This window comes from Podarcis cretensis (genome assembly GCF_951804945.1).
Source record: "Podarcis cretensis genome assembly, chromosome: 5".
Classification (NCBI taxonomy): domain Eukaryota; kingdom Metazoa; phylum Chordata; class Lepidosauria; order Squamata; family Lacertidae; genus Podarcis; species Podarcis cretensis.
In genome coordinates this window covers 68136533-68149536 of record NC_137174.1, presented here as the reverse complement: position 1 = coordinate 68149536, position 13004 = coordinate 68136533, and the positions used below count along the sequence as shown (strand labels likewise).

At 39.8% G+C, this 13004-nt stretch overlaps 1 protein-coding gene across 7 annotated transcripts in view; it reads left to right on the top strand.

Moving 5' to 3' along the window:
- PIK3CB (phosphatidylinositol-4,5-bisphosphate 3-kinase catalytic subunit beta) overlaps nt 1–13004 on the top strand; it is a 110408-nt gene that overhangs the window by 46939 nt on the left and 50465 nt on the right. For 4 of the 7 annotated variants that reach the window (XM_079975852.1, XM_079975853.1, XM_079975851.1 and 1 more), the window contains one exon: nt 7313–7452. The exons of 1 other annotated variant lie outside the window; for it this stretch is intronic. The gene's annotated coding sequence lies outside the window, so the exon portion shown is untranslated. Of the gene's footprint in view, nt 1–4892; nt 4912–7312; nt 7453–13004 lie in introns of those variants that run through there. 2 more of the 7 variants (XM_079975856.1, XM_079975854.1) reach the window with 2 other exon arrangements.

The following is a 13004-nucleotide window of genomic DNA, read 5'->3' as shown; positions in this document are numbered from 1 at the left end:
AGTGTGTATATGTGTTGTTCCTGCTGCAACCCAGCAGGGAGAAACAGGAACTTTTAATAGACAGAAACTTCTTATACCTTGAGAACTGATACAGCATGGAAAGTCCCAGGAAAAACCAGCTTTTAGCCAAAATACAGAGTTATGATACAATTATTACACAAGTTTTATGAAATACCACTCTGTGTCTGAAAGCACAGATGGAATTCCTGTGTTACTGAAGCTAGCTTTAAGAAAACATATCACTCTAGCATTCCTACATATATTTAAATACCAAATTGAATAAAAATGTGGGTTTTTGTACACTATTTTTGCCCAAGAGCACATTTTTTGCTGTATGCCCTAAAAGCGTGTTCACTGCATTACAAAACAATCCAATGAGCTGATCTCTGTGCAAAGTTGTGTACTTCTTCTTCTTCTTCTTCTTCTTCTTCTTTAAATAAAGCAATATAGAAAAGGGGAACTGCATAGTTGAAAGTGCAGCCACCCTAATCCTAAAGATGTGATGGCAAATGCAGCGAAGGTACAAAAATGTATTCTAACTCGTGTTTAAAATATTAAGGAGTTAACATAGAGATAAAAAAGACTTTTTAAATGTTCTTAAAAGAAGGAAGGAACAGTAAGGAATAATGTTCCAAGACAATGTCCTGGACATGGTAGGAAACAAGAGAAAAATGGTAGATATCTGTTGGAACAAGAGATTTTGCACCTAATAAAAAGAAAGGGAATCAGTCGAGTGAAGAGCCCAGCCTTCCAATACAATGGTAAATCAAAGAGGAGCTGTAAGAATAGGTTAAGGTAATGTCAGATTGAAAAATTAGTTTAATCTGAATACAAAAATGAAGTCATGACAAAAGTCAGTCAAAAAGAGTAGATGGAAATAACATAATAAGAATGAGTCACTAGTCTCTTGTGTGTTACCTTTAAGCCTAGAAAAGTGGGAAAAGATGATACTTGGACAACGTTTGATATTTGTTTGGTTTAAAGGAATTTATTGGTATCTGGAGCCTCACCCATACCCCTTTACATTGAAGTCTTGCCTTTCTCTTTGTGATGTTCCACAAAGGTTAAAATCTGAAACAGCTTTCTTAGAAATAAGAGTGAATAAAATCCCTTTCTCAGTTGAATTACTTGCTTTGTGCTCATTATATTTCACAATACTGTTTCAGCACCATGCAAGTGAGTAGAGTAAATTTATTTCTCATCTGCTATTCAGCTTTCTGGTAAGTACCTGAGTAAGCACTCTTTATATTCCCTGGTAAGTTCGCTCTGTATGTTCATTTCCTTTCCAAACGAAAGTATAGTAAAGGAGAAAGTTCCAGTTCAGAAGTTGTATGCACTCATTAAACCCATCATGATCCTAACTGGAAACATAAAAGAACATCACAGTGATATGTGTTGCTTGAAGAAGAAGAAAAGCCATGGTTTGCTTTACTAGGAATGGGATGAGAATTCAGAACAAGGGTGCTTGACATGTGCACATCACTTCTCTAATTGTCCCAAGCTGAATTGGAGGTAGACACTGCCCACCTCAGATAGATCCTCTGCCCTGATTCTGCTGGCACTCCTTATCCCTTCCAGCAGCCCTATGCTGCAAATAGATGGAGATGTCAGTTGATTCGCATAGTGGGCTACTTTGAAAGGCAGCTTGTGGCAGAACTGTTCCTGAGGGAGACAGCGTACCCCACAAGTGGAGACTTTAGGTGCGTGAGGGTCCCACATGGGGCATTAGGAGAAGACAGCTAGCACAGGGATAGGCTCCTTCTTCCATTGCTGGGATTTTTCTTTTCCTAATGATGGAAGAAGAGGAATTTTAATCTTTTCACCTACAGCTTAATTTTTCCCTGTTAGTTTTTTACCCACAATAGCTTGTATATACATCTTTTTGACTGTGAGGCTTCAACAGAGCTTCCTTGCCTATTTGCGTACATTGTGAGTGGATTCAGAAGATTACTTAACGAGATGTACATATGACCTCATGGTAAACTGGTTATATTTATCATCCTTTGAAGGAATAGGTAGAATTCGCCATGTGTCAGGTACAGATGCATGGTAAGCCACTTAGATCTTGCTATGGAAATTCTTGCCTTTATCAACCCACATTACGTTTCAGGTGCAGGTTACAATAATGATTTAAATGTGGTGTTTGGTTCTCAGTAGACTGCTTTGGGCTTCTACTTCTCTTTTAACTTCTGTATCCTATCACTGGTTATACTCCTAATATAAGCACAACAGTCTCCCTCCTCACATCTGCTTGGGAGGCAGATCTTGTTCTATATCTGCTGAAAGGGATGAAGGTGCTATTGTGGCTGTTGCTCTCCTGCACTGGTGCACAAGCCTTTAAGTGAATGCAACTTAAGGCCACACCCACACCATACATTTAAAGCATTATTACTGTATACCAGGGGTGGCCAACTCCCAAGAGACTGTGATCTACTCACAGAATTAAAAACTGGCAGTGATCTACCCCCTTTTGGGGGGTTCAGGTCAAAGTTGTTGAGCTTTTTTTAGGCCAATTTTGAGGACTCAAGCCTAAGCTCAAGGGAAACAGCCGTTCATCAACAGATCACTGGCAAAACAAACATCCTCTCTGAGTAAACTCCATCCTATGTTCTGCAGGTCATGCAACAATGGAGGGCAGGGTGAGGGGGCGGTGCTGGATTCTGTCTTACCAACACCAAGAAAAGGGACCCAGTGATCGACCACAATCCGCCAAAACCTTCCAGGGATCTACCAGTAGATCATGATCGACCTGTTGGACATCCCTGCTGTATACTGTATCTCTTTAACAGCCATGGCTTCTCCCACAAGAATCCTGGCAACTCTAGCTTGTTAAGGCTACTTGCTGAAAATTGTTATGAGACCTCTATTGCTCTTGCAATAGGGACGCGGGTGGCGCTGTGGGTAAAACTTCAGTGCCTAGGACTTGCCAATTGCATGGTCGGCGGTTCGAATCCCCGCGGTGGGGTGAGCTCCCATCTTTCGGTCCCAGCTGCTGCCCACCTAGCAGTTCGAAAGCACCCCTAAGTGCAAGTAGATAAATAGGTACCGCTTTATAGCGGGAAGGTAAACGGCGTTTCCATGTGCTGCGCTGGTGCTGGCTCGCCAGAGCAGCTTCGTCACGCTGGCCACATGACCTGGAAGTGTCTCCGGACAGCGCTGGCCCCCGGCCTCTTAAGTGAGATGGGTGCACAACCCTAGAGTCGGACACGACTGGTCCGTATGGGCAGGGGTACCTTTACCTTTACTTATTGCTCTTGCAGAGCTCTAATTCCCAGGGAAGAGAGATTGCTTGTTAAACCACTCTGGGAATTGTAGCTTTGTGAGGGGAACAAGGGACTCCTATCAACTCTCAGTAACCTTAACAAACTACAGTTCCCAGGATTCTTTGGGGGAAAGCCGTGATTGTTAACATGGTATAATAATGCTTTAAATATATGGTGTGGATGTGGCCTTAACTGATCAGCAATTCGAGGAGATAAAAGATTGATAGCAAGATTGATAGGGCAATATTTGTGACTTTCCAAGTCTGTCTGTTACTTATTTAAATGCAAACTAAAATAGTGCAGGAAATAAATAGGGAACTAGGGAAAACTGTTGCCCACAAACGATTTCAAAATGTTAACAGAAATGTAGCAGTGAATTAAGGCTCTCTGAAAGATCTCGCAAAGAACAGAAAATAGAAGTTTCATTCTGAAAATGTTATTAGAATTTGTAATCTTTGCAAAACTGCAGGTGAAGACAGTAAATTGATTCTGGTTATGGGGGTGGGGGTAGTTTTGGATTATTTCTGGATAAACTGTAGAGTTCTTTTTAGCTGTAGTGATGCATGTTTGTATCTCTCTCTCTCTGTTGCATATACAGTAATCAGTAAACAAATGCTAAAGGTGGTTAAAACAGAACCAGTGATGTGTCTTGACTATACAATGTAGTAAAATATCTTATCCATTGATCAATGCAAGTCTTTCCATTGTACAGTTTGTATGTGTATTGCAGCCAGAAAGCTAGGTATTCCTTTTTTTTTTTTTTTTTTTTTTTGAATGTAAAATAATTACTCATACGTTGACGAAAACATTCTTGGCGTATGTGAAATACAGTGGTGCCCCGCAAGACGAATGCCTCGCTAGACGAAAGAGTTTTCCGTTTTGGAGGTGCTTCGCAAAACGAATTTCCTATGGGCTTGCTTCGCAAGACGAAAATGTCTTGCGAGTTCCTGCGGGTTTTTTTTCCTCCCCCCCCTTTTTCTAAGCCGCTAAACCGCTAATAGCGCTAATCCGCTAAAAGCCGCTAAACCGCTAATAGCGCTAATCCGCTAAGCCGTCAATGGGCTTGGTTCGCAAGACGAAAAAACCGCTATACGAAGAGAATCGCGGAACGGATTCTTTTTGTCTTGCGAGGCACCACTGTAGTTGTGTTTGAGTGCCCCCATTTTAAATGGTATTTCATTTAGTGAAATGTTTATTGTTGTTTACAGAAATAATCCCTTCATATTCTAATTATATGATCTCATTGGCTGGTAAGGAAATACATTTCCTGGAACATGGAAAAAGAAACTGTTGCAGCTAAAAAGCTTGAGTTTCAGACCCTTATCTTTCCTAGAATTCTTTTTTTTTTTTTTTAGTTGTTATGTAAGCCTCATGGAAATTGGTGGAGTTTGTGCTGAGAGCTAGAATTTCAGCCCTTAATGCTTAGTCCCTCATCTCCTGCTGGCTCTTTCAGATTTATTTTCAGTTTAACTTCCAGGATGGTTTTGTAAGGTAGAGAAGAGACTGCAGTGCTTTCTTCTTTGGCAAGGAGAAGCTAACTGTGAATTCATCCGCTGTGTTGGATTGCAGCAGAACCTATTTGTGAAAGCTTTGCTGCACTAGTTTAAAAGGGTTTTTATGGACTGGAAGCTTTTTATCCCTGTGAAAGGTAATGCAAAATAATACCAGTTCTTGCTAGATTTCAGCAATGTTTACATTTTACCCTGTAATGCAAGTGTACTATTAATAGCATGCTACTGTGTTCCATAATATGATGTGTTTACTTATATAGGGTTTTCTCTCTCTCTTTCTTTTGGGAAAGAATGTAGGAAATTGACAACTGATTTTACCATAGGTGTGTGTTTCCTGTGTTTCGTACTTGAGATTTCTTGACTTGCTGGAGTGTTCTGTGTTAACTGGATTATTGAGACAGATTTTGAGTGTTTGAGGATAAGTGTGTGTGTGCATGCGCATGCGAGTGCTTGTGTGTGCATGCCAGTGTGGTGGAGGATGGAAACAGCAACATGTATTTCCAAACAAACCAGCACAGAGAAGATTTGTGGTGTATCATCTGCTATACATGGTCATAGCCCCTCTGTCTAAAATCTTTGACTCATACTGGACTTGTATTAGCAGTAGCAGTTGGAGATTGCGGAACTGGGAATCTTGCACCACTCTTCTGCAGATTGTAATTCAGGGATGGGGAATCCATGGCTGTCTAGATGTCCTGGATTTGAATCCCATCAGGCTTAGCCAGCATGGTCAGCGGTTGGGGATGATGGGAACTGTAGTACAACAGTACCTGGAGGGCCACAGGTTTCCCACATCTGCTGAAACCAGTAAAGTCTGCTACTAGTTAGGTTGTTTGTTCAGTAGTACAGATCTGTGGGGGCTTCGTGTTGCATGCATACAGTTGCACAACCAACTTGTGCAATCTGCATAGTGCTTCAGGTCAGTGGAAAACTGACCCATATAAATGGGTATTTCCGAGGGAAAAATTGTAATGTTGCTGTCTGCACTGCATTGATTGGTAAAATGCTATATAACTATCAGTGGAATTTTTCCCTAAATGGGTGGTGTGATGCTATATAATTACTATTGATGCAGGTCTGGTTTGTGGTGGAACAGTTTGCTTTGCAACAGTGCAGACACAAGTGCAAATGCAGTCTGAGCACCTGTTATGTAAAGAATTAGGGCTGCAGTCTTGTACTCTGAGAGAAAGCACATTGAAATTGATGAAACTTATTTCTGGTAGGATTCATCTGCAGATTTTATATCTACTTGGCTACCATTTGAAATCTCCACTGACTATATATTTAACAATAAATAAATGGCCTTCACTGTTAGTGGATCAATAAGTTACCTGCTGTCTACCATTGTCATTATTGGAGATATTGGTGGTGGCACTTATAAGTAGACTCAGAGGTAATGGATTACAGCTGAAGCAGCAATTTGTACCCTAGTTCTTGTACCCTCACTGATGATAATAAAGAATATTTGAGCCAGACTGCCAAAAAATAGTGGGGAAATGTCCTTCCTTTCCTGTTAACTGATCCTGTGTATTTAATTTTATTAGCATAGGCTGAAAGGAAGTTCTTAACATCTGGTATGTTTCTTCTGATGTGTAATGACTTAGTAGAGATCTGTCATTTGTGTACACAAGTTATCTGAAGCTGACTTTGGCTTGTAGTTAGCCACAAACCTAAGTCAAAGTACAGTTCCTTCCTGGGATTGCAAAGCTTTGTACTGATACAGTGTTTGTACTTCTGATACTGTAAGAGGGTGTGCAGCTGCTGCATCTTTCAGCTGGTCATCTCCTCATCCATCCCACTGCATATTGCTGTAGTAGAACCATGTAGAGCCAAGGCAGTCATAGCAGGTGGGTGAAAGCGCCCATGAAATATCAGGGCAGGAGGCACAGTGGTTGGCTCCTACCTTTGAGCCTTTAGAACAGAAATGGGGAACCTCTGTAGACCTCTAAATGTTGTTTTACTCTAACCCCCCTCAGCAGAGCTCCAGTCAACATGGCCAATGGCAAGAGATGACGGGTGTTGTAGTTGCACAACATATGGAAGGCTAGAGGTTCTCCACTGTTGCTTTGAATGTATATGGACATGCTCTAGGTAAGAACTTAGCAGTCCTTTTCCTTCAGGAGCATGACCTGCCAGAACTGTCATTCAGGTTGTTTTGTAGCATTTAGTTCCTTGTGTTGAATAGTTTACTGCAGTGCCACTTATTGTCTATGCCAGAGCAAGCCTAAGGGGAGTTGGGTTCCAGCAACATCTGAAGAGCACTTTGTTGGCTTCCCTGCATCTAAGCCAATAAATTAGTGAATATATTATTACTGTTTACAGTACTATTATTATTATTATTACCACCATTATTATTATTATTAACAGTAAAATTGTGTAGATTTCACATGATGTACTGTGGAATGTTCAGGGAGAGTATTTTGGCTGAATGTGTGTTTATTAAGGGCTAATTTGGAGTTTCAGTAATTTAAAATTTCATTTCATGTAATTATTTTAAAAACATGCCGATTCCCCTTTCTTTTTCTTCTTTTCTTAAAGGCTAACTTTTGAACATCTGATAGAGCCTTCCAAGGAAACCAGGAGAAAAGATGGTTTGTACAAATAAGCTTACATAGCCAGAATGAAATTAGAAGAGTTCTCTGGGAAAAAGCAAAAATGTAAGCTCTTCCTTTTTCAAGGTACCATTCCATACTTATGCTACTTATTTATCGCTTAATAACATGCTTAGAGGAAAAGTCTAGGTAGCTGTTATTATAGATCAGCTCTTAATGCATGCTCTGTTGGAAAGAGTAGAGCTTTTAACCCTAAACTCAGTGTTTCCTCTCCAGACACACAGGGAGGGGAGCAGGTTTGCATCAGCAGGTGAAACCTTTCTTTTGTATGTTTAGACGTGGGCAGGAATGAGGCTCCTTGAACACAGACCCTTTGTGATCAGATCCCCTGATTGTGTCTTTGTGCATATAGCTATATGTTCATAGAGCCCTGTTTTCATCTTTGAACACTCAGGAGACAGGATTGGCTTTTCCTTCACACGTGTAGAACAAATGCTCATAAAGGACTTTTGTGTCTGTCATTTTAAAAACTTAAGATACTGGGCATATTTCTGTTATGTTAAAAATCTCGCTCAGAGCTAGAAAACCCTATGCAGTTCGTTTAGGTAAGAATAAGTCCTTAACAAATATCATTAACCACAAACGATGATGTGGAATAATGGTTTAAAGTGTATTTGCTAACCATGGTTTACCTCTGTATCATGTATAAGGTCTTCTCCAGTGTCACTGTTTTAACTGTGGCATGCTGGCTTTGCTAGTGGCTTACTATTCTTGTCCTATGGGGACAGGTCTTATTCTGGCAAGCAAAACCATGAATTTATTACATTTTTGTAAATTTAACTCTGTTTAAGGCAAAACACCATTGTGTTAATTATCTTAAACATTTGCCTGCACTGTAACAATTTGCCCGAGTTCAGTAGATCTTAGACAAAATAGAGGTTGCATGAAGAATGAAGACTCTGGCTCCCCAGATGTTGCTGGATTACAGCTTCCATCAGCCTTGATTATTGGCCAGTCTCACTGGGTCTCATGTGAGTTGTAGCCCAACAATATCTGGGGAAGGCACAGGTGTCACATTGCAAAACTCATCCAATACTTTGAGAAGAAGAAAAATAACTGCAGGGGGCTGCAGACCTCACCCAACTAAAGTTGATTTTCCACTAATTTTCTCAGTAAACAAAAATGAGACAGTTATGTGTCTGCCATGTATCATCTGGGTTTGTGTGGACAGATGTTTGATTGCAGAAATGAACCTGGATTTCCCATTGTCACACTTTGGGGCCACTGCACAATGCAGGAAATCTCATACTGGATACCTCCATTCTTCAGGCCTAGCTAAGCAGCTGTTCCAATCTAGGCTCCTGAGATTTTCTGAGTAATTGTAAACAGGAAGTGTTCTGGAACAGTCATAGTTCCACCTACTACTTCATCCTATTAGTCATTAAAGGAACTTGATATTTATCAGGCCTGATTATTCTTGTATGGCATCTGTAAATGGGAATCTGGGGGGGGGGGGGAGAGAGAGATTGATTATTATATTTTTTTTAATGTCACCCTTCAGTTAAAACAAAACTCACAAGGTATATAAAAGATACATAGGGGAATGGTTTTCTTCTACTTCAGGCAGGCTGCTAAGGATAAAATAAGTTTTCTGTATTGTCTTATAACTACTGCTCATACTTTTCTGCAGCTGAGTAATGAATTGCAGCTTGTTTGCTTTTTTTGGTTTGAATTCTCCATTTACCCATTTTTGTTTTTGTTTAATGCATTTTCCTCATTCAGCATTGATTTCTTTTATGGGGTACATCTGTTTATGACACTTAAAGATCCTGAATAGAATAGAATTCTGTGGCTCTTAATTACTGAGGACCCCCATTAAATCACTTGGCATACTGGATACTTTTCCAATCCAGTAAATGTAGTGTTGATAGGCAAAATCAAGAAAATACTACCTTTTTATAAAAAAAAAATCCTTCTTGATTTGCTTCTTGAAGGTCAGTGATTGGGCATTTGATCAGTCTAAAAGGAGTGGTCAAGTTGTTGTTTTTAAGCCTTTAAAGTTATAGAAAGAAAGATCACAAACAACAAATTTGTTACCTGTATAAATTACAAAAACAAATTGATACTGGTAAACAGTGGGTTGCACCAATGCTAAATGCTAAACCTACTCAGTGTGAACCCATTGACGTAGATGAACTAACTTAGAGTACCGGTAATTGATTTCAGTTGACCAACTATTAGGAGAATTTAGTAGCATTCTGTGACTGCCCCCCCCCTTTAAATGAAATATTTTATTTCTGCCTCTGCCTGTACCTCAGGAAGCTCTAGATAGCATACCGTACATAGTTCTGACTAGCCCAACATCACCTAATGAGCAAGTGTAGATTTGTGCCTGGGTTTTGCTGGTCTTAACCCAACACTTGACCTTGCTGTGCAGTGGTATTTGTCAATAGCAATTGCTTGTGTTCCTGTTTGAAGATGTTTGAAGATGCTTGCAGTTATAACAGGCCTGTGGTAGAGATGTGAAGCTCCAGGGAGAAATGGAAAATTGGAGGGGTAAACACTACATCCCTCCATTTTTTCCTCTCCCCCCCCCCAGTTTTTTTCCTGAAAAATTGGTTAACACTTAGGGAGAAACGGGCTGTTTCCCAGGGTCCCCCCCCCCCGAAAAACTGAAAGAACCAGGAAAAGTATCTCTCTGTGTATATATAACACCTGGGGATAGATGTCAGAGAGTAAAAGCTAAAGTGAAACGTGGGACCTAATACTAGACACATAAAGGAACAAAGAAATAGGAATGTTCTTGTTGGTATTCATGGTAGTTAGAACTAAATGTTGAGATATTGATTGCAACTGTCAAATTCCTGTTTATTTTTCAGTGGATGGTATGAGAACAGAATAGACTTCATGAAAATCATTTATAAGCCATTTATGTTTTCAATAATAGTAATACTTAGCATTTTTATATTACTTGGAGTGTTGAGTACTCTTAATGTACTCAGAAATCCTTACACCACCACCCCCAGCCTGGGGGATCCAGATGTTTTGAACTGCAACTCCTGTCAGCCTCAGCTAGCATGGCTATTGGCCATCATGTGGCTAGTGGTAGTCCAAAACATCGGGAGGGCACCAGATTGTCGAGGGCTCTCCTATATTGTAGGTAAATATCACTGTACCATTTTATAGATGAGAAACATTGAATATTACTTCATTCTACCTAGGAGTTGAGGTGAGATTTGAGAGACAATCCCCCAGCTTGCATTCTTGGCTACTATGCCACACTAGCTGTACAGCAGCTTAATCTTTGTTAGGGAGGATAAAAATCTTTTAAATACATTCTATAAATGCATGTGGTCAAAGACAGGCTTGCACAATAAGTTCTTCAGTGTTGGTTAGTGCGAAATCTAAGTTTCTGGATAAAATAAAAACCATTCCTAGTGGTTGTTTTAACATCTCCAAACATTGTACTTTCACAGTTATTCAGTATAATAAATATGTTCTTCAATAAGAATTATCCTGTCCAAATATTACAAGTCTTGAAAAACATACTTGTGGTACAGCTTCCACTGTATTTTGCTCCTGAGCGAGGTTTCGTGTATCACAGAAGCTCCAAATAAAGGGAGAAAGACAGAGTAGCCACAGACATTCAAACAATGATTTCTTGCCAGCTAACTTCACTGCTATCCAGGAAGGGGATATTCTGTGTAATGGTGCAGAAGGACCTGTCAAAGGCTGTCTTTCATAGCTCAGGAAATCAAATATTCTCTTGACTACAGCAAGCTTTGCTAATATTGAACAATTCAGTGATCAGACTGAATCTGCAGTACTATGCATACTACTTTGGGAGTAAGTCCCATTGAACTCTGTGGGAATTAACATCCAAGTAAGCATGTATAGGATCAAGTTGCCCTGCAGAATTCAGCTCTGACCACAAAATCACACTGTCATTGTTCTAAGCAGCTGTGTAAAGCTTATGAAATGTAACAAGAATGAAAATATTTCATTTAAAAGTATTGAATGTCTATATTACTGTTTCCACTCTTCATTAGTGTTTGCTTATAGAAGGAGTGTGAATGTGTGGTGTAATGTTATTAATATTATAAAAACACAAAAGAGGCACAATGTAGGAAAATACTGTAACATAGAGAAGAAATAACAAAGGTGCACCTTGTCCAGAAATTTCCTGTTCCAGAATATAACAAATGTGCTTCTTCAATAAATGTGTTTAATCCTGAAGATGCTATTTGGAAATTGAGGGAGCAATAGAGTTTTCCCAAATGACAGCAAAGCAATGGTGAGAATATTTATTAATAGTTCTTAATTTCAACAGCCAATTTCATCAGCAGAACAAAACTGCTTCAGGGTCTTGAAGTATTAAATAGTTAGTCACTTCATTTCATTTCATTTACCAAGAATGTACAGTATGTTTAATGTTATGTATGTTAGTTTCTCCAGGGTAGTTGTTAAAGTCTGTGATCACTTATTGAAATATCAGGGTTTGTAATGAAACATACTTGAAGCATTGATAAAGGTTGAAGGTTACTAAAGAAGAACTCCTCCTAATTACCTCTGAGGGGAACATCCTATATGAAAGCTGCTATGCTGTGGTAATAGTCCCCTATTGTAAAGAAGTTCGGCAGAGTTCACTGGGTGATAATTTGAGGGCCAAAGTAGGAATTACACGGGAGCCATGTGTCTTATCAGAGTCTTTGCCTTCTTCACATATATAGCCACTGGGCATGAGGATTAAGTATGTTGGAAGTTGCCTGATGCCAGGCTACCCTGTTTTCCATGTAGCCTAATATTGTCAGCAACATCTAGAGGTGCACAAGTTCCCCATGCTGACTTTAATTGTATCATCTATTCACCTTTACTGGAGACACAGTTACCCACTAATTTGAATAGATGATGTATTTAACAGAAAGTATTTGCAGGCTGCATTTGATGTATTTGCAGGCTGTTTGTTCATTTGACCTCTGAAGAAGACCTTTAAATAACAAATGCCCAAAATGTGTTGGGCTGTTTTGAAAACAAGGTCCTCATTTTGCCAACATCTTGAGATACTATTTCCTTTGGTCTGGGTTTGTGGGGGTTTTTTTTGGGGGGGGGGGGTGTTTCATATGAGACATCCTTTTTCATGGGTGGTTGTTCCGTCATGTCTTTTTCAGACCCTGAGAGTTATGGGCCCTGTACTTTTCATAGTCATGAAATTATGCCTGGTAAGAATATGCCCTTGCACAACAGCAGAGATAAAATTTGTAGGCTGACCTGTGTGTGCAAGATATTCATGTGTACAGCTGTACTTGAGATTTCATCTTTGTGTGGATGCTTGCAGATAGGCTAATCTGGTGTGCCTCCAGGTATTGTACAAAGTAGCTAAATTACCAACTGTAATTCACAGTCAGTGCAGAAAACATTTCAGGGAGGAGCCATAGGGGAGCTTGCTCCCACAGAACCAACAGAAAAGGCCTTGCCTTCTCACCTCTTTCTCAGACGCAGCCAATATAATTTTAGGTCCTGTGGCTAACAGTTTGAACTGGGGAAAAATCAGTCGATGTTCAGTTTTTTAGGTTCACCTCTTTCTTCAGTTCTTCACTAAGACGCAAAATATCCTTAGCTCCTAGAATAGTTACTCTAATGCTCAATATTATCTACAACAAGGATCCTGAGATTTTCTG